The following is a 26234-nucleotide window of genomic DNA, read 5'->3' as shown; positions in this document are numbered from 1 at the left end:
TGAATGGAAGATGTCAGCTATAGAAAAACTATTTTGAAAGGTGTCTGGTCTTGACTGTTTTGAAGCAAAATCCAGGAAGGCTATGGAGAATGTCTAGCATTTACAATCATCTGTTCTTTTACTCACTATTTAAAATGCCCATTTTATACTTGAAATTCCTTCTTCCTGACTTTTGGCAGCAATGTCATGGATAGGTGCAGATTGAGATAATATTCAATGTGTTCTGATTTTTTTCTCTTAATTATTCTTATTTATTGTAAGCAAATATTCAATGGAGGAAAGGGGATAGAGATTGGAAATTGATAGTTGTTTTGAAATTGAATATATTACATTCTTGTGTTAACATTATTTACCAATATTTTAAACAATATTTCTGTATCCTGGTATTAACAATACCATTTCAAAGAGCTTCAATAAAACTTTAAATATAAATAAATTTCAAAAAAGAAGCTGATGGAATAACTACAAATACAAAACAAAGTTTCTTTCTTTCTTTCTTTTGAGGTAGTTGGGGTTAAGTGATTGCCCAGAATCACACAGATAGTATGTTTTAGGTGTTTGAGGTAGGATTTGACCCCAGGTCCTCCTGATTTTTAGAGCTGGTGCTCTGTCTGCTGCACCATCTAGCTGTCCCCGATAGTTGGTTTGTAGATGAACAAACAAACACAAAAACTTCACTTCAAAAAAAAAAAAAGAAAAGAAAAGAAAAAGACAGATTAAGAAAGAATGGGAAATTGAGAAGAGAACTCCATGAAGACAGAATTATTTCTAACTCTAGAACACAGCTCATCACAGTAAAGCTTCTTCTAAAATTAAAATTCCTTTGAGAGTTATTAAACTCTGTCATACTGCCCCATTTTTCCCAATAACTAAAATATTTTATATAGATTTTATATATAGATATAGATAGATAGATAACTAATAAAAAACACAAAGTGTCATTATTCACACCATCTTTACTTTCAGTAATCTTTGATTTCCTTTGTAATTCTATGTATTTTCTTTTTAAAAATGAATTTTAGAAATAACGATGACACAATACTGGATCTGGAGTGAAAGACCTGAATTCAAACCCAGCCTCTGACACTTAGTAGATGAACAACACCAATAAAAATAATATCTGGAGAAGAGTTCATAGGCTTCACCAGACTGCTGAAGGAGTCCTTGACACAAGCATAGGTTAAAATAATCCTGTTTTAAGATTATAACTTGTTCTACGTATTCATCACTGGGGAGCCCTTCCCTTCAGGGATGAAATCCCAAGTCTAGACTCACCCTAAAAATGAAATACTTCCGACAGTACTACCAAAAATTTTAAGTTTACCAAGAAAAGTAACAGATTTCAACTTTTCTATATATGCGCCATGAAGAAAAAATACTTTATAGAATTCACTTATTAATCACATGGAAGTTAGGAAATTCTAAAGCCTTAGACAAAATGATGGGTGAGTCTACTTTAAATTTTGATCAAGAATCTCACATAAAATTATTCTATTATGTAATGATTGTTGACTGAGATTTCACTGAAATTAGTTCCTTCATATTTTAGTGAAGTCCCTTCTGACACTAGTTTCCATCTACTCTATTTATGTTATATGTTTTGATTAATTTATACTGCTCATTAGAATGCTAAGTTCCCTGAGGACAGGGTTCATTTTGCTTTTACTTTTTATCTCCAGTGCTTAATGCCATGTTTTTCATAGTAAGTAATAAATACTTATTGTTTGGTCAAGAATTACATATTATGAAGACTCATTAATTTTTTTGGTTAATCATCTGAATCAGTCTTCCAATGCTAATAGTTGCTATATAAAATGTAGTTTTACTGTAATTGTTTTCTATGACAAATAAAAACCCAAGGATTTTCAGTTGGGATTGAAGTGCTCTTGCTTGTGAAAAAAAGTTTCTTGGAGTTAACAGAGACAGAGAAAGCTGTGGGGATAGAAAGGTGATGAAGGATGAAGGAACATATCTTTTTATTGGTCATCTCACCTGATAATAGTTGGGCTGTGAGGCATTTGCATTGTTGATATTTGATTGGTTATATTTTCCCTCTTGAATTGCCCTTTTCTATTTTTATACTTAACCCTCTTGAAATTCTGCTTGATGATGGAGACTTTCTAATCTAAAGAGGATTGAATAAAGCTTCCCACCTACCCAGAAATGCCTTGCCAAACATCTGCTTCCTCCTACATTGTCTACATTAAGTCTGTGAAGTGCAATAGAAATAGGAGAAAGGGAGGGCATGAGGGTGGAAAGTGGGCCGGGGTAAAACCAGCCATTTTTAAAAAATGGAGTCTTTCTAGATGTGAAAATTATATAATCTGTATGTATTACCAAGGCATAGCACAGAGACTTAGAATTTAGAAATATGTTTGGATGACAGCCTGAAAATTGGACAAAGCCTAGGTGAAATAAACACAAAGTCATCTTTCCTGGTTTCCATGATGTTCTTTTGTATTTTCTCTCATCTCTTTTTAACCTAAATAGCCCTTTGAATAAAAATAAAACCATTTTTTAAAAAGCACTCTTCAGCTATAATTTAAATAACTTATGATGGCACTTTGATTTCTTCCTTGATGACATGTTCCTATGTTTTTTGTTTTTTTTTTTTAAACTAGGGCTTAAGCCGAATTGTCATTTTTATTGAACAGTTTTTCAGTGTTGCTACTATGAACAGGATACAGTCCCATCCCCTCTTGGAATTCTTCTAGTCCCAAGTCCCCTTCCATCTCTGTCTCTCTGTCTCTCTGTCTGTCTCTCTCTGTCGTCTCTCTGTCGTCTGTCTCTCTCTCTCTGTCTCTCTGTGTCTCTCTGTTTCTGTCTCTCTGTCATCTCTCTGTCTCTGTCTCTCTGTCTCTCTGACTCTGTGTGTGTGTGTGTGTGTGTGTGTGTGTGTGTGTGTCTGTCTGTCTGTCTGTGTCTGTCTCTTTTTTCTGAAAGGAAACTTATGCAGATCAGCGACTAAGAAACCTGGGAAGATGATCAATGTCAAGAGATTTCCTTTGTAATACAGTTTGATTTATGATGATTTCCTCTAGCTAAAGCCGTTATCTCTGTGTCCAATAGGAGAACCAGAAGAAGCATTCTCAGGAAGCAATAGCTCTTCCTGTTGTACTTAATGGAAGGGTGTGTCTGGGATGGCCTTGCCCTTAACCCTGGTCCCTGGTAGGAATTTTGTTCTCATTTAGACAAGAAAAAAATGGTTTCTGTTTCTCTGAAAATCAGTAAAGAATGCTTTTAGAATTGGAGCAGTGATTCAGAATCAAAACCTTAGAAGCCAACACTTTTGCAGCCTGAAGAATATAAAATTGTATGTTGTAGGGCAGATAAGTGGTAAAGTAAATACAGCAACAGGCTTGAAATTAGAAAGAATTAGTTCAAGGATATCCTCAACATTTCCCAGCTGTATGACTTGGGACAAGTCACTTAACCCATTTGTCTCAGTACCTGCCACATAGAATGTGCTTTATAAAAGTTAATGATGATGATGGTGTCTGAAATAAGATATTAGAATTTAGGTGTGTAACAGTTTGCCTTTGTACTTTAGCTGAATTTATTCGGAGGGAGGTCCCTTGTATCCTTTGTATAGTTAAATTCTGTTAGTACAATAGTAGGGAAATAAAAGTCCATAGGTAAACCGAAAGGACAATGATGATGATGATGCTAGTATGTATTTAGCTTTGGAATATGATGTCACTTATGCTTAGGTAAAGAGTTTTCTTTTTTTTTACTTACCTCTAACTGACTCCGAGCCTTATCTATTGATAAGACAATGGCTGGACAGAAGAGAATGGGGTAATCTATTAATTCAAATGATTGTTTTGTTAAACAAAAGAACTATTCCTTTTTTAAAGCTTTTTTTTCCCCCTTTTTAATGTAATATGAATCAGGAACAAGACAAAAATCAAAATTAGGCAAACTTTAATATTTTCAAAGTACTTTTATATATATTAGATCATTTGATCCTTGCAACAGCTGTAGTATGGTATTTTTGGCACTCTAGATAGTTAAACTTGGAATCAGGAAGATCTGAATTCATGCAACCCCTATATAACTATATAATATTTGATGGCCATGAGAATAGAAACTGCTTTATTCCCTCATTTTTTGGATCCTTAGCACTTAGTATAGTGCCTGGAACTTAATAAATGCTTAATAAATGTATTGCATTTATATATGCATATGTATGTGTGTCTCTGTGTGTCTCCGTGTATCTCTGAGTGTCTGTCTCTGTCTCTGTCTCTGATTTTTCCTTCTCCCCTTTCCTCTCTTTCCTGGGTTTTCTTGACACTGCTCTTTTGTGGTTTTCTTCCTAAACTATCTGATTATTCACTTTTATGCTTTGCTGTGACATCATCTTATGCCCTCTAACTATACATAGGCCATTGATCTTTAGTCTGAGCCTGCTACTTTTCTCTCTCTACACTTCCATTTGATGGCTTTATCAGCTCCCATAGGTTCAGTGATCAATTCTACAAAGACATAACCCCAATTTTTATATCCAGCTCTGCTATCTCTCCAGAGCTCTAATCCTTTGTGACAAACTGCTTCATATGTTTTGAACTGGCTTCTCACACTCAACATGTGTAAAGAAGAGCTTGTTATTAGAGATTGGTCAGAAATCTAAGAAACCAAGGTCATCTGCAGCACCCCGGCTTACCACTTGTGGTCCTGACTTGTGCCTTCTACTCTGAGAGAGAGATTGAGGCTGACAACTTTGTGTAACTCTGCCCCATTTACATCCATTTCATACAGAAGTTGTCATTACCTCATGATATCATTGCTTCTCTTCAGATACAAAGGACAATGAACAAGTGCAATTGTGGATAAGTAATCTGATTGCTTTCTGACTCAGTTTCTCCATCTGTAAAATGGGAATAATTATACTGCCCACCTCCCAGGACTGTTATAAGGATAAAATGAGATAATGTTTGTAAAATGATTTATGAATGTTAAAGTGCAATATCACATGTAAAACAATAATAACAATGGTATTGTTGTACCAATTAATTATGTTATTATTAATTGACAATTAAGCAAATTAAGATATTAACAGACCTACCTGTGGACACACAGCTGGTGTCAGAAGCTGCATTCCAGGTTATACCAAATCCATTTCTCTTTTCTCCATCCTGTGGCTTCTTCCTTTTAAATCTTTGATCTGTTCTCACTCTTTTTCTCTAATCCATTCTTTGATTCTTTCCATTTAAAGTCAGATGCTTTGAAACTCAACATGTTTTTATCTCTTCCACTTTGCCTCCTTTGTATGACTGTTGGGTTTTCACAGGAATCTGTGTTGAAGGAGAGGGAATTCTTGAGAGACAGTAATGAAAATAATAACTGACATTTATATAAAACTTTGAAGTTTGCAGAACACTTTTCATGCTTTCTTTTATTTAAGTCTCATAGTCCTGAAAAAGCCTACAAATATTTGATCCCTACTTTATAGATCAAAGTATTAAGTTTCAAGATAAATTAATTGATACAGGGAAAAGAGCACTAATTGAATTTAAATATCAACCCTTGTTTAATACCCATGTGACTCTGAATAAATCACCTTACTCTCTGGACCTTAATTTCCTTATCTGTAAAATGAGGGGTTTGGCCTGAGTGACCTCTGAAGTGTTTTGTCTTATCTCCCTCCCTTCTCCTCCCCTCTTCCTTCCTTCCTCCTCCTCCCCTCTTCTTCCTTCCTCCTCCTCCCCTCTTCCTTCCTTCCTCCTTTTCCCCTCTTCCTTCCTTCCTCCTCTTCCCCTCTTCCTTCCTTCCTCCTCCTCCCCTCTTCCTTCCTTCCCCCTCCTCCCTCTCCAACTTCTTCTCCCCTCCCTTTCTATAGTTCTGTCTTTCTCTGTGTGTGTCTCTATTAGTCTCTGTCTCTGTCTCTTTGTCTGTCTCTGTATCTCTCTTTGTCTTTGTCTCTGTCTCTGTTTTTCTCTTTCTGCTTCCCCTTTCCCTATCTCTCTCCTTCTCTCGCTGTTTCTCTTTCTCTCTCTCTGACTCTATCTTCCCTCCAGGTCAGATTTACTCCTTGAACTTATCTATTCCCTCATTAGCTATCTTCCTTCCTATTTCAGCTTCTCTTTATGTTCTCTGTATTTTTCTTTTTGTCTTTGTCTCTTTTTATATTTGTCTTTGTCTCTCTCTCCCCCTGTTTCCTCTCTCATAAAGATGCTGTCCAATCCATACCTGATAAAGAATCCTTCTACAATATAGTTCAGCTTTTTTGAAGACAACATAGTCACTTCTATCTCCCATGACAAAAGTTGGTACAACATTCAATTGTTGGATTGCTCTGCTTATTAGGAAGCTTTTCTTACGGTTCCCTGACATTTTCTTTATAATACTTTCCCCCTCTTCTTCCTAGTCCTGTTCTGGGGCCAAACCAGGAGATCTCATCCACAATCCTTTATGTATTTGAAGACAGCCATCATGTCCCTCTAAATTTTTTCTTTTCCTCTTCAAACATCCCTAGTTCTGTACATGGATCCTCAAATTTTTTTTTTTTTTTTTTTTTTTTTTTTTTGTGGCTCTCTGTAAGCTTAATTCACTTCCTCCACATCCTCTCCACCTTAGCAATATTTTTCCTCAGCTGGAACATCACAGTTGAATACATTCATCCTAATGTGATATGACCTAGGCAAAGTAAAGCACAATCATCAGCAGAGACGTTTTGTTTCCCAGATTGTCGGCTAGATTTTGGTACATAATTTGTGGCCATTAATGGAGAAACAATCCTTGGTCTATTATCTTTTTTGAGCCTTGACTTCATCTAAACATCTAAGAGACACATGGGAATGGAAGACATTCCTAAAACATAAATGAAAGTGGTAGGAAATAAACGATTCAAAAGAAATGATTGGTCCTGAAAATATTTATGATTCTAGATAATATTTTTCCTTTTCTGAAAAGCTGAGGTACAGTTTTATAGAATAGTATTTGTATAAACAAGAAGGCTAGTTAATGTTTTTCTTTCTTACTATTCTAATCAAGAAAACTACAGAAAAGTTTGTGATATCTTTACACTGTTACATATCTGCTATTTTCAGATGTAATTTAACAAGTTTTAAATGTATATAAAAAGAGGTCAGTGAACTCTGTGAAAAGATGATCTATTCTGATAACATATTGTGTTATGGATTGTAAGAAAAAAAACTTAACAATAGATAACAATCAGTTGCAAAAATTCCTATCATTATAAGTATTGTGGATCCCCTCACAAGCAATTTTTCTTCTATTACTTCCCTGTTGAAATTCCTCATTAAGTTTCATTCTGAACAGATTCTTCTCCCATGTGGAGACTACTAATGACTCAGAACTGTACAAGTCTAATCAGATTTATATATTTTCCAAGTCTTGTTCTTCACAGTTCCTGAAATGAGATTATTGCTTCATAGCATTTTGCACTAATATTTTCATTCAGGTTCTTTCCCCTTTTTTAGCAGTAGAACCCATTTCCTGTGATATAACCCAGTAGAAGACATATCAGGGCCAGGGATCAACACTGAGACACCTCTCCTTTTAAAGAAAAATTAGCTTCAAGTATCCATTTTCTTCATGATATTCTGGTCTTTTTGATGAAAGTTATTTTGGCTGATATCTAATCTTATTCACATTCATAATTTTTGGCTTCATTTTCAGAATATAACATTTTCTGACCTTGCCTCCAAATTGTAGTGCTGCATAAAATTTGAAACTAGTGGCCCGCTAGGCATTGACTATAAATAGGACATACCCAAATTCAACTTATTCATGCATAGATTTTTCAACTGGACTATTGTTATAACTTCCAATTTGATTTCTCTGAATCCAAGGGAGATGTTGGCTTGCCCTTTTAAATCCCAAGCTTGTTCGGAGAAGAAGCTATGTCTCATTTGTTATTTTTGTGCTCCAACCTTAATCAAAAAGATGCTTAAGAAATGTTGAATTAGATTCAAGTTCCTTATGAACTTTTCCACATAAGGAAACTGAGGCCTGCATAGTACGGATATATATATATATATTTTGCTGAGGCAATTGGAGTTAAGTAACTATATATATTTTGCTGATACAATTGGAGTTAAGTGACTTGCCCAGGGTCACACAGCTAGGAAGTGTTAAGTGTCTGAGGCCAGAATTGAACTCAGGGCCTCCTGATGTCAGGGCTGGCGCTCTATCCATTGCTCCACCTAGTTGTCACAGGATATATTTTTGTTATTGTTATTAATTATGATGAAACTAGAGACCAGAGGTCTTCATGTACTATTTCATCTTAAATTCAGGTTTTATAAAATTTTATTTTACATAGGCTTTCAGACAGTGACCTAACAATCCATTTGAATGAGATGGTCTAATTCTTTGATTGAGTTGCCTCATATAGTCTAGTTTTAAATCTTACTATATTACTTTCCCTAAATCAACCAAGATTTTTAAAAAAATTGTTGCAAAATCCAGCATACTATGTGCTGGATACTTTCTGTTAGAGAGGCAGCTGACATACTAGAGGAGCTAGTGTTCCCAAGCTTTCTCATATAGCTAGGTTATCTAATGTACTATATTTTGTTCATATCTCTTTTTAGCTACGATGTATTGCTCAATTGCTAGGCCATTTAAGTGTTAGTTTTTGATATTTTGTGAAAATATAATAACCACAGCTCAATGTTGTTTACTGTGTGACCATCTGCTCTTTTTCTGAACTTCCCAGCTCAGTTGTCCAGGTGTTGCCGCCAAAATCCCTTTTTAAAAAGTGAACAGAATATTTTTTCCTTTTCATGAAATTTTTCACTTAATTCGGTAATTTTAGTACTATTATTCATAACTTACTTGTAGGCTCTTGGGTATGATGAACAAGAGATTATGATGGCTATGAGCAAGTTGGTACAGGAAAGAGGGCATAGGGTACCAGGTTAGGAGTTAGGGCATCTGAGTTCTAATTCTGGCAATGTCATTAATCTTTTTTATAACCTTGGTCAAGGTATGTACCCTTCTTGAGTCTTTGTTTCCTCCTCAGTAAAAGGAGGTCTTAAAATTCTGAAATATGAAGAGGGATCATTTATTTTAGAAGTTGAGCTTGTCAGAACCTAGGTTACTCTCTCAAAAGAGGCATATTGAGGTACTGTATGGTGGAATCCAAGAGGTTCAGAGCTATATTAGTCCTTAGGGATTCTCATTCAAACCTCTCAATACATAATATGAGGGAATTCAATGAGACTTGTATTCAGTAACTTGCCTAACATTATACAACAGCAGAGGCAGATGTCTAGCTATGAGCCTGTGACTCTAATCCATTGGTCTTTCCATGGCTCCATACTGTCTTCCTATAAAACCTTTGAAAATGACAAACTTTCCAACAGTGCCTAAGCCTAAGGCTTCCTACTGTATGGGAGTAGTCTTAGCAAATCACTTTTCTGGAAATCTTTAAAATATAGTACAATAGATACCTACATATAGATACTGTTTAAAATATGGTACAATAGATAATGAATATACTTCTCTAACTGGATACTAAATTAATACTTAATAATTTGGTATCCAGTTAGAGAAGTATATTCATTATATCTGGCTCCCACCTACCTTTCCATTTTTATTTTGTAGTTCTCTTCCTTCCTACATTCTCCATTCCAGTCAAACTGGCCTGATAGCTTCTCCCTGTGTAGCATTTTCCATATCTATGCAGGCTCCTGCCTTAAATGATCCCTTTTTAACTGGAATGTATTCTACACTTACCTTCTGTTTCTAGAATTTCTGCTGTTGTTCAGACATTTTTCAGTTTTATCTGAATCTTCATGACCCCATTTAGAGTTTTCTTGCCAAATATACTGGAGTGGTGCAACCAATGTCAGGAATAATGTGAATTCTAACCAAGTCCATCCTGTTCCCATCATCAACTTTATCACACACAAAAGGAGGCCGGATTCCTGGAACTGTTTTATCATCATGGCATACTCAACTCACCATATGGACCCTTCTTGAGCAAGCATGCTAGACACGTGACCAACAACTCTCGCTGTCCTGTATTAACATATCCTATTTCTTCTTGTCCCATCACGCAGTTGCTGGTAGACATACCATACTCATGCAAGTGTGCTCTGATTAGGACCCTCCTTGACTCCTTCTTAACTCTCCAGACCCAACCCTTACTCTTTGCATCTGACTTTTAAATAGTCCCCTTCATGCACAGTCCACTGCTAAATCATTTTGATTTGTCCTTTTGCCTTTTTGTGACTATAAAGGGCACCTTCTAACTATGATAATGCTTATTGCGAGTTTTTCACATTCCAAATTGCTCTCCCAGAACCTTTGTCAGTTTGCCATTTCCTTCTTCAGCTCATTTAGCTGATGATGAAATTGAGGCAAATAAGATGAAGTGGCTCACCCAGCTAGAAAGTATCTGAGGCCAGATTTGAACTGAGGAAGATGTTTTCCTGACTTCAGACCTGGCATTCTTGCCACTGTACTATCTAACTGCCCCTCTAGAATTCCTACAGGGAACTATGGTTCACAATCCCAAATGAGGGTCTTGTAATTGAATGGGGGAATTGTGAAATTATAATTTATTGCCAGTAAATGTTTGATTTATATACATATTTTATATACCAAGGGTCATGAATGGAAAAAGCCTAAGAAGACCCATTTTAAAGCATAGCTTAGATGCCACTTTCCATCGGTGACCTTTCTTGGTTGCTTTCTTGAAATTATTTTGAATATTCTTTGTGTGTATTATCATGTACAGATTGTGCCTGCCTCCTCATAGAGGCATGGAGGTAACATGATCAGATCTGTACTTTAGGAAAATTATTTTGACAGTTGAGTGGAGTAGTGGGGATACGGAAAGTCCAACCAAAAAAGCTGTAGCAATGGTGCAAGTATAAGGTGATGAGGGCCTGCACTAAGATAGTATTATAAGAGAGAAGGGAACTTTTATGAAAGCTGTTAGGAAGTTTTGACAATAGTTTGAATATGATGGGGTGAGAGAGAGAGAGTTAGGAGTCAAGGATGACACCTAAATTTCATATTTGAGGTACTGAAAGGGTAGTGGTACCCTTGGCAGAAGTGGGAAAGATTTGGGGGAAAGGATGACAAGTTCATATTGTGCATCTTGAGTTTACAATGTTTACTGGATAACCAGTTCCATATGTCTATTAGGTTGGGGGATCATTGAGTCTGGAGGTTAGCAGAAAGATTAAAGCTGGAGAAGTAAATATGAGAATCATAATCAAAGAGATGTAAATTGAATCCATGGAACCTGATTAGATCATCAAATGAAATAGTATTGAGGAAGAAAAATAAAAGACCTGGAATAAAGACCTGAGGGACACCCATGGTTAGTGAGTATAACCTGAATGAAAAGTCATCAAAGGAGACTGAGAAGAAGTAGTTAAAGAAAAAACAGAAGAAAATGTCATGAGTACCTAGAGAGAAAAAAAAGTTGGGCCCATGATGATAGTTGATGGCCTTCTCAAGTTGTTTAGACATATAAGAAAGGAGAGTAAAGGAGATATTTGATCTATATACAAATCAAAATGTGAAATTCTCAAGTGACTAATGCATAAGCAATATTATAGAATTTGAAGAAGGAAAGGTTATTTCTTAACTATGCAATGAAAGCCTTAAAAGAGAAAATAACATTTAAGCTAAGTTGGGTAGCATTTCAATAGGCAGTGTTCAAGGTGAGAGAAAATTTAGGTACAGGGAATTAGCAAAACTTTGGAGCTGGGAAAGAATCGGATTTAGCCATGTATGAGGATTGAATACTCAAGTTTGAATAGTTTAAATGAAAAGATGCCTGATGACTTTACAATATCTCACAGTGCCTTGGATTCATAAGAGCCTTCACAATGTGACTTCTGTGAAGTCTTTCTTTTCATTTTTTTCATTTGGTGCATTTTTTACTCAGTGAGGGGTGCTTCCTGAATTTGCTGATTGAACTATATTACATTAAGTGCTCTTCAGGAAAGCTATTTTGGGCTTTCAAAAATGACTAGCTGTGGTGCATAATGCTAATTCTCTTTAGGGTGTAATCTCTGTCATTTAAGGTGGCTTCAAAGAACATGTTAGTCTATATATTTGCTATGTTCTGTCCTTTATATTGAACTGGGCAGGAGTTACGATCCATTTGCAATACCTAAGTAATTGCTACCCTCTTCCAAATTGCTTGGGATAATTGTTCTCACAGACCAACTCCAAGTTGTTGGTTTTATTTTTCTTTTAGAGGTTATGGTGTTTAAGTCAAATTTATTTCCTCTTTTTTTTTTTTTTTTTTAAAGTGAATTTGTTGTTACTGTTCATTCATTTTCAGTCATGTTCCTATTCTTTGTGATCCCATGAGTGGTTTTCTTGGCAAAGATTCTGAAGTGGTTTATCTTTTCTTTCCCTACTTTCCCCAGTGACAGAGAAGGAAACTGAGGCAAATGGGCTAACCTAGAGTCACATAGCCAATAAGTGTCTGAAATCAAATTTGAATTAAGGGACAGGAGTCTTCTGTACTCCAGGCCTTGAACCTTCTAGCTGCCCTTTAACCTGAAACTTCCATTTTTATTGAGAAGACTTTCTCATTGACCTATTAATCTGAAAATTAAATAAATATTATTCAATTTGATTATTAGTCAAATTAGAAATCTTCCTTATTTGTGTAAAATTAAGGCATCTAACCTGTGTAACTTGGAGAAAAAATGTGTATCATTCTAAATATCTATTTAATAGTCAAAGTGAAATATATAGGAAGCTGTATGATACAATGGAAAGATCTTTGACTATGACATAAGTGGACCTGGATTCAGATCTTACCTCAGATTCATATCAAGTTACTTATCTCTCCTGATCTTTAGTTTCCACATCTCTAAAATGAGGTGGGAGGACTTGATGCCTTTCCAGGTTTTGGTCCATGATATTCATTTGAATGAATGAATCCTGGAGGAGGATTAGGGATCTATAATAAGTGGTCAATATTCTCTTGAATAAGAAATCCAAGTTTCTGTATTTGGTACTACAGACTCTTAAGTGATATTGGCCTAGTCCCTTCCTCTTTGTGTATCTCAATTTCCATTTATATGAAATGAGGAAATTGGTCTAGATTTTCTTCAAAGTCCCTTATATCTCCAAAATTTTGAGATCGTGACTTTAGGAAAAAAAAATTTAGATTTATTATCTTGTTATCTTATCAGTTTATTAAATGCCTTTATTAAGTGACTGCTTTGTGCCAGGCACTGTGCTAAGGTACGGAGAATATAAAGACAAAAAAGTAATAATCTCTGTTTTCAAAGCTTACATTCTGTCTGAGGGTGGAGATAGAGTTTTCATTTAAAGGAAAGTGATCAGGTCTGTCATGTCTTCATTTTTCTTTAGCCTCCTCTTCTGGACTCTCTCCATGATGGCCTTCTACCTCTCCTACTGCTTTTCAATTTCCTTTCATATGTTGTCTTACTTCATTAGGACATAAACTTTTTGAGGGCTGGTCTGTCTTTTTCCTTCTGTTTGGATCCCCAATTCCTTGCATATACTAAGTGCTTAATAAATACCTTTTGAAGATAGTAAAGAATGCTGCTCTGCTTAAATAAGGCCTCTTTCTCTCCTTTCTTTTTCAAGTCAATGCAATCCTTTGTGCTTTTAAAAAGCCACTGTTCCTGATCAGCTGTTTACTATAATTAAAACATTTACTTTGTCACAATATTTACTCCTTAAGCCTTCTGTGACATGCTAGATTCCTGTGGAAGTAGCTAACCAATTTTATTTTATAAATATTACTTAACTTTACATAAACTATATCATAATAAACTATTTTTTGCACCACCAATAAATAAAGAAATACCTTTTGATTTGAATTTACTTGACTTAAGACATTTCCAAAAATTCCTCCCCCTTTCCTACAAAATTAGATTGAATAATTTTTTGAAATATCAGATACTGCTTAGGCTATTTGACTCCCCAATTCCTCTAGAACAAGGCCTCTGAACCTTTTTTATGTATTGTACTCCTTTGGCAATGTGGTGATGTCTATGGACCCCCTTCTTTGTAAGAGTACAAAGGAAACTCATTACAAAATTTAGCCATCAAAAAAAATTTTTTTAAGTATATGGACTTGCATACAAATCTATATCTAATTACTTGCCATCTTAGAAAAGTGGGAGGGGAGAAAGGGAAGAAGAAAATTTGGAACTCACAATTTTAAAAATCAAAGTTAAAAAATTGTTTTTATGTGTAATTTGAAAAAAAATAGAACATAGATTGCCAATTTTTTTAAATCAGTAAAACTTTGGAAAATAAATAAAATCCTAGAATTAAAAGGAAAAGGACATGGAGAAATGTCCCAGATAAGAAATGTGCCGTAGATTACAATGAATTTTTTTTTCCTTTGAGCGTAACAGATCCAGAAAAAATTGCTCTAAGATAGTGATATCATTCAAAGGCAGACTCACCAACTCCCAAGATTTCTGCCAAAACATGACTTTACTCTGAGCTGCCCTGGGCACTTGTTTCCCTGGAGATCTTACCTCATTGGTGAATCTCTTCTCAGTGACATTCTTACTAGCTGAAAGACTTTATTCCTTATGTTCTTTTGTGCAATTTCATTTCTTACCTGACCACGTGAAGCTCTTGTATGACACTAGCACCAAATGTCTTGACCAGCTATTCCATTACCCTCTATTTCTGCATGTTGCCATTCTCTTCATCCTTCAAGGTCTTCCTCAGTGAATCAATCAGCTAATATTTATTCAATGCTACTATGTGCCAGGAACTGGGGATACAAAAAGAATAAAATAATCCCTACCATAAGTTTACATTTCTGATGAAGGAAGACAACAAATCTTAGGTATGAAATCATATCCATAACAAATATAAATAAAACCAAATGTAAGATTAGTTGAGGGGGAGAATAGTAGCAGTTGTGGGACTGAGGAAAGACTGATTCATATAGAAAGTGGTGATTGGGTTGGGTCTTGAAAAAAGGAGAGAGGGAGTTTTTGTTAAGGAGGATGAGGAAAGAGTGCATAGGAAACTACCAGTGCAAAGACAAAAAGAAGTGGAGCATGATGGGGTGCCAAAGACACCAGTTTGGCTGGTAGTGATTAGCATAAGTAGACAATTAATGGTTGCTGTCCATGTATTCTTTACTAGATTGTAATTTCCCTGAGGGTAGGAACCATATCATATTTTTCTTTGATTATTCTCTTGTCTAACATAGTGCTTTGCACACAGGCACTTGTATGATGAATAAAAAGAAGGAAGAAAACAAGCATTTATTAAGACCATACTGCACCCTAAGATCTGAATTGATTGAACAAGACAGGATCTTCTTTTGACAAAGTTGTTCAAGGAACCCCCTCTCCCCCCCATATTCTCCTTTTAGAAGAATCTGTTGTATCATCATCCAGATGAACTAATCCCACTAGTTCCTGCTGTCAATAGTATAATTGTGAATTTGTGTAATCCAGAGAAAGAAGGTTTCCAAGAATATATACTCTCTTCAGTGATTATGCATTTTGTCTTGAAATATGAGAAGGGGGATTCTCAGTGTTTAGAAGTATAATTTCTCTAAAATAGGATATTTAAACTCATTTGATGTTGCTGTATACTCCTTTCCTCCTTTGGGGTATATGGAATGTACAGGGAGGATTAGCACCTTTGTTATTAAAGCTTATTGAACCATTTTCAGTACTGCTCATCCACTTTTGCGGTCCACTTTTTATCTAACTCTAATCTGTGGTTCCAATAAACTGTACCATGTGCAGCAGCCACATCCCAGTAAATCTTGGTAAATGGGCTAAACCTAATTGAGGGAAATCAATGGACCAAAAAACCATTGATTAATTAGGGGAGATATCTAATCCAAACATGTGAAGACTTCTCACAGGGAATGAGTGGATGAGAACAATTTGTTCAATAATTATGAAGCACTCTGTGGAGCACTTAGAGCTTGATCAGACATTGAAGAAACCAAGGTCATCCACATCATTCAAAGCCATTGCCAATCATCCTGACTTTTGTTTTGCCAAATGACTCTGCAAGAGAGAATGAGGCTTATGACTTTATACAACTTTGCTTCACTTAAATCCAATTCATAATTCATGTACAAGTCAAGATATTACTCTGTGATATTATTGGTCTTCTTTGAAAATGAAGGACAAACAACAACTTCCTCTCCTAAAAATATTTATTCCATCCTTTCCAGTTTGAGGATCCTTCTTCCTTGACAGAAGCAAAGTTGCATTGTTATGGTTCTGTTTTCTTTCTCTTGTCCATTAATATTGGTATTTCAAATACTACACCTAAACCTTTCTATGATTGTCCACCAAACAGTATGTTGAAAACACCCTTATTTATATTGACATTTTTCACAAAGCTAACCTCATTTTGAATTCCACTCTTTTTGGAAATTATTATTCATTCTTTGATATATGTGTTCTCTTTGCATTTGAACTCAATTCATAAGGTTCTTGAGAATGGAGCCTGGAATATATTAGGCATTTAGTAAATCCTTATTAATGGATGGATTAATCATGGAAGGGTTCTCTCATATGTTTACCTTTGGATACCTCCATCTTTTTTTCCTCACAAGGCTTATTTGGAATTACATCATCAAAATTTTTGTTTTTATTATCCCCCATCCCCCTTGTTCTGAATTTTATGAAGTCTGGGCTTATTCTGAGATCTTCTATGAAATCTGTTTTACCTTTGGGGACATAATCAGGCCATTTAAAAATTCTGGGCTTCAATTTTCACATTGGATGAGAGGTGGATTTACTTGGCTCTTTGGTACCTTTCAGTTTTAAATCCCAAGATCCAGGATATATATGACTCTACCTAGCTATTCCCTTCTTGACTAGAGTAGATTTTCAGATGCCTTAGTCACTTTTCTAAGGTTTCTATCACTGGCCTCACTATACTTTTTCCTTGTTGGACAGAAGTAAGGTCAGAATTGAAATTCCCTTTGTCACTTCCCCTACCTTGAGAGATGAGACTGTCAGCAAGTTAAGATTTTTATCAGATACTGTTAATGAAATGAGACTTCCAGCAGGTATCTCTGGTGACTGAAGTTTACCATTACAACTTGTATCTTGTCATTTCATGGTTTATAGCAGAATCTCCATTTTCGTGGTTTGGCTGTTTAATGACTTAATATTAAAAAAAATAATAAAATTTAGGATTTTTTCCCCTATGTTTAAGAATGTAAAATTTCAATCAGTAAACATAGAACTTAATATAAAAATCATGACATTATTAAAATTAGTTCATTTCCATGTTTTGTTCAGTTCATGGATGTGGTGACCAGAGAAGAGAGGAAGGAGAAAATAAGACAGGAAAAACAAGGGGTAAAAAAGAGAGTGTGGAGAACTGAAAGCCATATCAAAGGATGATGTAAAGATACTGAGGAAATTCCTGGAATTCTGAGCTTTAGAATGTTCTCATTTACTACTTTTTTCTTTAATAGTGACCATTGTTCCAGGATCCTTTACTATTTCAGTCCTAAGAGCATTGCACTTGGGGGAAAAAAGGGATTACATGGAATGCAGCTTTGGATGGAGTTTCACAATTTCCCGAGGAAAGGTGAAATCATGGCAGAACATCATTTGAGTACTGTGCATATAACATAATACCCTGCTTCTTCCTCTCTAATTTACAAACACGAGGAAAGGAATAGATAATTTTTCTAGACCTATTATGTGCCAGGTACTATATATGTCCCTGTGGAGTAGATCTTATTTATTCCCATTTTACAGATGAGGAAACTGAGGTAAACAGAGGTTAAGTAATTTGTCCAGAGTAACACAATTAGTAAGTGTTGAAAACTGGAGTTCAATACTGGTTTTCCTGACTGTGCCCAGTAGTCCATCCAATGCACTATCTACTTATAAAAAGTACTTTGTAAGCTACTTAAGAGGAAGAACTATTTTTGCCTCTGTTTGTATCCCAAAGTGTTAAACACCTAGTAGACACTTAGTAATTGTTTATTGATTATATAATATTGGTTTTTAGAAACAATGTTATTAAGCAACATGATTGTTAACAGGATAATTTTATAAGAACAACATTTAAACTATTACAAATGGGAGATTGGTTAAACAGGAATATAACATATTTTCCTTCCAGCTATATGTTTACAATGTATCCACTTGTTATTTAAAAAAAAATTAGTTGGGTTATATAGGATATATTTGTATCTAGAATTTTAGTGCTGGAAGGACCTTTTAAAGATTGTTTTTTTCCTCCTTCATTCTCCAAGAGGACCATGATATCAGGAAAGTGATACCATGACATGCAAGTGAATTGAATTAAAGTGAGGGAGGACTGTACAAGGTCACCTGCCTCACTTTTCCCTCCATAGTCATTTGGATCCAGTGGCCAGATATAGATGAGGATGACTGGAGATGGCTCTGGTTCTACTGGGACTAAGGTCTTCAACAGGTTTCAGTTTGATTGAGATCGTACCCATTCAATGATTAAAATTAGGTAGCAGTTAAGGCAAAGAAACTCCTTTTTATCTAGTCCAAAGACTAGATAAATGAAGGAATAAATGAATGAATGGATGAATCTGGGAGGGGAAATACTAGGTTTCTGACCAAAGCAGAAATGACTGCTATTTATACATCTGAGTAATCAGGACCCAAGGCATTGAGAAAGGAATAAATAGGGTCCTTGCCCTGGCTTTTTTCCTAACTAGGCATGGATCTGTTTCTTCATCTATAATTTGAAGTTATGTGTACTTGCCCTGTTTATCTCACTGTTATAGGATCAAAGGAATCAGTGGACATTCCAGTATTTTGAAAAATTTAAAACACTAAATAAATGTTGTTTTGTAAATGAGGACACAGACTTGGCCAAAGTCACAAAATCAGTCAGTGGAAGGACCTTACTTTCTGCCATTCTTCATTCTTAGCTATAGATGGTATTAACTCATCAATCTATTTCCTGTACTAATAGACATTGTTTGCTATCACAATGTGTTTTGTGTTTTTGCAAACATTAATCAGTTCCTTCCTACAGCTTCCTAGCTACAACTAAATGGGAATACCCATCACGTTTTACAGATGGAAAAGCCTCTTAATTCATGGCTGCCAAGAGTAATATAGTGAGTGCTCCCACACACTTGTTTCACAACTTGAATAAATTAAGCTTAGACAAACCCTAGTAAAGTGTTTCTTGGGAGAACTTTTAAAGGTTAGTTATGATCAAAGGACCCATTGAAAATTTAATGATCTTTCTCTAAGGTTCTACATTGCCTCTATGCAGATAACTCCTAAACCTATTTATCAAGCCCCAATCTCTTCCCAGCCCTAGGTCTCTATCTCAAACTCTGATGAAAACTTCCACCTAAGTGGGTTCCCTAAGCATTTTATATTTAACATATAAAATGGGGGGGGGGGGGGGAGGAGGGAGGGAAATGACTTGAGGTTAAAGCTTCAGTTTAAAAGAAAAATGGAGCATTATCTATACATTTGATTAATTTTATCTCTGATAAAAAGAATTTTCTTTTAATTCCTTGATTCCTCAAAAGTCAACTCTACCAACTGGGTCAGTTTCCATTAAAATGTTTTTGGGTTCTTCTAAGCTAGGATGTGGAAAAATTATTCAAAGAAAGAAAAAATCTAAAGACCTTTTATTCCTTCATATTATTGCTCTAATTTTTAAGCTATTCAGAGCTTTGCATATTTTGTAATCATAAAGCTTTTAAAAATCTATTACTCATTGTAAAATATTAATGCACAGCTTTTTTCTATGTAAATAATGAATTACAATTATGCAAATTGACCCAGTCTTATTTTAATGGAGTGGGTTCTGTGCCCAGGAATCTTTGGAAAACATAAGAACAAATCTTAGAGGTCATCTAATTGAATATTTTAATTTTTCAAATTAGGATTTTTGGATCCAGAAGGTCTTTGACTTCCACAAGGTCATACAGCAGATAGATAGTAAGTAGCAAAACTAAGATTTGAAATCCAAATCTTCTGAATGCAAATCCAATACTTTTTCTATTCCAATAGCATTAATTTACTAATTTAAAAAAATTGCTATATGCAGAATGTATTCCCCACAATTAGAGATTTAAATGTTCTCGAGGAAATTGTCTAGTTAGGGAACTGACATTATTTATTATATTGCAGAACTGGTCCTTTAATGAATCTCTGTTTAGATGAGGAGTCAAAATCATTATTTAATAAGTTAAATAGTTTCAAGTTTAAATGACACTGCACTCCAACAATAGAAGAAATAATTTATTGCTCTTAAACCATTTTAGTTTATCCAACTCTTCATGACTCCATTTGGGATTTTCTTAGCAAAGGGACTAGTTTGTCCTTTTTCTTTTCTAGCTCTTTTACAGATGAGGAAAATAGAGGCAAACTGGGTTAAATGGCTTGTCTGTGGTCATACAGCAAGTGTCTGTGATTGAATTTGAACTCAGAAATATGAGTCTTCCTGACTCCAGGCCTTATACTCTATCCATTGTATTGCCAGTAGAGATGATAGAATGATTAATTTTTATAATTCAGAGGAGTTCCATATTACTCCATGTTGGAGGAGTCTACTTTTCAGAGAAAGTAAGGAATTGAATTACATCTAGGTAGGACAGGTTGAGAGAATGACAACATTTGGCATTGGAGAAGAGGATAAACAGAGACAGAAAAAGCAAACACATAAAAGCCATTTCTAAGTATGGTATTTTAAATTTTTAGTTGATATAAAATTAATTTTGTCTTATCTTGAAATGTGAAATATTATTAAGAGATAATAAAATCAAGCTATTTAGTAGAATCATAGGATTGTAGCATTGTTTTCATGAATTTCAATCCCTTCATTTTATAGATGGTAAAATTTAGATCTAGAGAATGAATGTGAGATTTTGGAAGTCAGTGTCTTATAGTATGCTGGTAACAGGGTTTCTCACATTTTGCAAGCACCTGATTACAGGGTACTGACTTTTTATCTCCTGAGCTAACTCTTGGGCTTCTGAGAAATGCTTTTGGAAAAGTTTTTAATCAACGTATGACTGAGCAGAAATGACCTCTTTTTATTTTCTCAACTCTATTTTTTCCTGTTCTATTTGCCAAGTTTGTTCATTTTTCATGATCACCATGCAATCCCCTTAAGAATTTTCCACTGATACTCAGATTCATATTTACAACTTTATATTACTGAATTCCTCTATTACAGGTCTTTAAAAAATTTTTCCACTTGTAGCCCCTTTTCTCCCAGAGAGTTTTTATATGAGCCTGGATGTATAGGTATATAAAATAGGTATACAAATCAAACATTTACCAATAATAAATCATAATTTTATGACCCCACATTCAGTTATGAGATCCCATATGGGATTGTAATTCACAGTTTAAGAAGCTGGGCTCAATTAAATTCTTTCTTTGCTGATCCAATTATGGCATGACAGGGACCCTGGTGTTAAGGGAGCTCAGGTGATAGTTAATTGGACTAACCTAGATAGACTGAATTGATGGATTACATCACCTAACACAGTAAAATGTCTGGACACATATATTGAAATAACGCTTACTTATTGATTGATTGAATATCTTTCTTTCCAAGGACAAATCATTCAAAGTTCAGATAAAATCATCAACCATATAATGTTAGCCACTAGGCATTAAGATTTTTTTTTTCAGGACAGCTAGATGGCCCAGTGGATAGAGCACCAGCTCTGAAGTCCGAAGGAACCAAGTTCAAATCTGGCCTTAGACATTTAACAGTTTCTAGCTGTGTGACCCTGGGCAAGTCACTTGACCTTAGCCAAATTGCCTCAGACCCCAAAAAAATCATTCTTAGCAGCCCTTTGTGGCTTTTCTTTGGTCACTTTTTAATTATGTCTGACTCTTTGTGGCTCCATTTGGAATTTTCTTGACAGAAATACTAGAATGGCTTGCCATTTCCTTCTCCAGGTCATTTTACGTACAAGGAAACTGAGGTCTTCAGGGTTAAGTGACTTGCCTAGGTTCACACAGCTACTAAGTTTCTGAGGCCAGATTTGAATTAAAGATATCTTCCTGACTCCAAGCTAGGCACTCTATCTATCTTTTATACTACCTAGATATCCCTTAGGATTCCTGGAAAATCATATACTAATGCATGGAGATGTTTAGTCTAGAGTCAGTGGAGGGAGTTACCCCCAGTTATCAAAACACAGATCCTTTAGGTATTGAAGTGTTGTAGAACTAATAGTCTCTGTGCCTTAGTTTTCAAGGCCTCTAAGTCAATATAGAGTCAAAAATACAAAAACTAGAAGGACTTTAGAAAGTATCTCATCCAGTTCCATAATTTTATCAGTGTGGAAACTGAAGTCTAGAAGAGAGAAATATCAGAGTAAGGTCTAGAGGAGCATAGAATTAAAAGGCATCTTGCATCTCATCATACACTTGATCAGAAGTCTAAAGCTGAGGCTTCTTATAGTGTCTTATTGCTAGATTTTTGCTTCTATTACTACAACTGAAATTATATTAGAGAAGAATAGCAATAAAAACTAATGGGGGGTAACTCTGGATGGCTATGTTCACTTAGGTAGGCTATTTCATGTTCCAGCATTTTAAATATCATTGTATCAGTTCTTGTCAGGTAACTGTCCATGTCTTCTCATCTTGTACAATTCATCAACGTACCAAGTGTTCCTTATGTATTTATTTGTTCCTCTTGCTCCTATTGTCTCCAGTAAGTTGATAAAGAATGACAAAATGAATTATGTGGAGTATTCACATGTCACTACTAAGCATTGATGTGGCACTGACTGCCAACCCGCCCATGAATTTAGATAAATAATTTAGTGGATCAAAGAAACTCTCCAAAGCCATCAAGGACAGTCACAATCTGGTAGTGGGCAAAGGGATGCTCAAAAGCAATTTAACAGTCCATCTAAAACTAACTGAATAGATCCCAAATACTTTTTTCCAAGTTGTGTCCAAATTTATGGATTGTAAACCTTAACGTTGGTGTTTGTGGCCAATACAATCCAGTACTATGACGAAGTCTCTATTTCGTCATAATCCAGAACATAAACTTGACACCAAGGCAGACTTGTTTTATTTCTGTCTTGATACCTCTAGCACCTAGCTCAGTGTGCAGCACAGATGCTTATTGAATGAATGGCAACTTTTGTTTATTTAGCACCTTGAATCACTACATGCCTGATAAGTAACAGGTACTACTATGTATTCAGAAACAAAGCTGAAACAGGCTCTGTTTTCAGCATTCTGCCTCAGCAGCTTGGCAGCTAGATGGTGCCATAGTGCATAGAAAATAAGGGCTAGAATTGGTTCTTCTGGCTTCTCAGCTATGTACTAACTTATCTGTGTGAATAAGTCACTTAACCCTGTTTGCCTCAGTTTCCTCATATGTAAAATGAGATAGAAAAGGAAAAAAGAAAATGGTTCTAAGATCTTTGCTTTAGGAAAACTCCAAATGGGGACTGAAGAGTTGGACACAATGGAACAACTACAGCAACAACAATTATCCTTGTGGGAGAGCAGCAAGGGAAAGAGAAGCAAGTGTTCTTAATTCAAAAACCCTGGAATTTTGATCAAGTGCATGATGAGATGCAAGATAACATTCCTGCCTTTTGATTCTTTACTTCTCGTGCTTTTGAGAGCACCCCTGTGTGCTCACCAGGGAACTGAGCCTCTCAGTTATTTGTGCAGCTGATTACCTGCAGTGTCAGCTGCTGTGAGGATGAGCTGGGATGACAGCTCTCTGTTTACTAAGCTATGCCTAATTATTTAATTTCATGTTTTTATTTCAGGTTTTGTGCTGGACTCAGACAGTTTCTGATGGGCAGCATGTAATTTGATTAATAATCCTCAGATGAAAGGCATGGTAAAAATGCATAGCAATAGTATTCCATTTTTCCCTCCTTCTTCCTCTTCTCCCCAAACTCCCTGTTTTGTGAAGGACAAGGGAGAAACAGATTTTTTTTTTCATGTTTTGTTTAAGACATTAACATATGTTATGGGGAAAATATTGACTGCTTCATAGTGTCTTTATTTTTCATAGTCTCTTGGATATCTGGGATGAGAGGAGGCTGGATGTCTATTAACAAGTGAAAGATAGTAAAGAGATGCAATAGATTGGATTCATTCTTCAAGTAGGGATTTAGTTGAACACCTATTTATTAAATGCCTATTAAATGTAGAACACTGTCCTAGGTACTGAAGGGAGGGGAAGTTATAAAATTTAGATGAGACAGTCACTGCCCTTAGAAAACTAAATTTAATAAATCCATTGTAGCTATTTGACAAACTAGAGAATAAGAGAACCAAACAAGTGCAATGTATTGTGAGATCAAAGTGAAATGAGTGTGAAGGGCATTACCACTGAGATGATGGAGCGCTTCAGGGAGGAGGTGTCATGGAGGAGCAGCAAGATAGTACCCTAGATAGAGTGCATGGTCTGAAGTTGGGAAGATCAGAGTTCAAATCCAGTGTTAGAGACTTAAGACAAGTCACTTAATTCTGTTTGCCTCAGTTTCGTTATGTGGCAAATGAGCTGGGATAAGGAAATGGTGGATTGCTTCAGTATTTTTGCCAAAAAAATCCCCAGATGGGGTCATGGAGAGTCAGACATGACTGAAAAACTGAAGAATAGTGAGCAATCCAGTTTGACTAGAATGTATAGTGAGATAAGAAGAAGGAAACCTGGATAGGAAGGATGGTATCAGATTGTGGAACACCTTCCATTGTAGGTGAAGGAGCTTAATCTTGGCTTGGTAGGCAATAGGAAACTGCAAATTAAAAATTTTTTTTTTTACTTTCATTCCTTCTTTTGTTTTTTGGGAGTTTTTTTGGTTCAAATTTTTTTCCATAAAATGATTAATATGAAAATATGTTTTACATGATTGCACATATATAACATATATTAGCTTATTGTCTAAGAGAGCAGGGAGGAGAAGGATTCAAAATATATGCATAGATAATCCTTGCAAAACTCTGTGTTCCAATTTTCCCCCCTACCCCCACGCGTTCCCCTAGATGGCAACTAGTCCAATATATATTAAACATCGTACAAATATATGTGAAATCCAATATATGCATACAAATTTATACAATTATCTTACCTGCAAATTGATTTTTAACAGTTGAGTGACATAATCAACTTTAAATTGAAAATTGCCTGAGCAATGAGTATTGAATAAGGAAATGAAAAGGAGAAGGAGTAGTGGTGGTAAAAACTTGTTAGGAAAGGCTATTGCAATAATCCATGTTAGTATTACTGGAGATTTGATGGAAATGAGAACAAAAGAGAGGAAGAAAGATATAAGATTCCACAGAGGAATCTGAGAATTCTGGAGTTGCTAGAAAGATTGGCTCTTGGAGATAAGGGATAAGGAAGAGTCACAGATAATACAGGGTCTTGAAAATGAAAGAATATGTGGAATAGTGATACAACTGACAAGTACTGGAGAAGTATCAGGCTTAGGGGAAAGCATAGTTTAGTTTGGGACCTGTAGAGACTGAAGCATCAGTGGGCTTCATTGCATACAGAGGCATCATGTAGAAATACAGATTTGAAGTTGAGAAGAGAGGCTAAACCTGGAGATACAGTATTAGGAGTCATGGATAAAGAAGAGATAGTCAAATTAAGCAGCATGATTTCAGGAAAGCCTGGGAAGACTTAATATTAAATAATACAAGGTGAAGTGAGCAGAACTAGGAGAACATTATACACAGTAATAGCAATATTGTGCAATTCTCAACTGTGAATGACTTAGCTGTTCTCAGCAATACCAATAATCTAAGACAGTGGCTCTCAAAATATGGTCCACAGAATCCTGAGGATTTCTGAAACCCTTTCAAAGGATCAACAAATTTAAAATTAGTTTTTATTTCTAATATGGTAAATACCTATAAATATAATCCACATAAACAAAAACTCTTTGGACAGATCCTTTTTTATTATCATTAAAGCTTGTATTTTCAAAACATGCATGGATAATTTTTCAACATTTACCCTCGCAAAACCTTGTGCTCTAATTTCCCTCTCCCTAACCCCACCTCCTGTAGATGGCATGTAATCCAATATATGTTAAACATGGTAAAATATATGTTAAATCCAATATATGCATACACATTTATACAATTATCTTGTTGCACAAGAAAAATCAAATCAAAAAAGAGATAAAATAAAATGCAAGCAAACAACAAAAAGAGTGAAAATGCTGTGTTGTGATCTACACTCAGTTCCCATAGTCCTCTCTCTAGATGTAGATGGTTCTCCATCACAAGATCATTGGAACTGACCTGAATCATCTTGTTGATGAAAAGAGCAAT

General features: G+C 35.4%; 1 protein-coding gene across 1 annotated transcript in view; it reads left to right on the top strand.

The window, feature by feature from the left end:
* Nucleotides 1-26234, top strand: part of AGPAT4 (1-acylglycerol-3-phosphate O-acyltransferase 4) — a 170646-nt gene that overhangs the window by 91743 nt on the left and 52669 nt on the right. The gene's annotated exons all lie outside the window — the stretch shown is intronic.

The sequence above is a fragment of the Antechinus flavipes genome, chromosome 4 (assembly GCF_016432865.1).
Source record: "Antechinus flavipes isolate AdamAnt ecotype Samford, QLD, Australia chromosome 4, AdamAnt_v2, whole genome shotgun sequence".
Classification (NCBI taxonomy): Eukaryota; Metazoa; Chordata; class Mammalia; order Dasyuromorphia; family Dasyuridae; genus Antechinus; species Antechinus flavipes.
The sequence above is the reverse complement of the archived record's forward strand: the minus strand, read 5'-3'. Positions and strand labels throughout refer to the sequence as shown.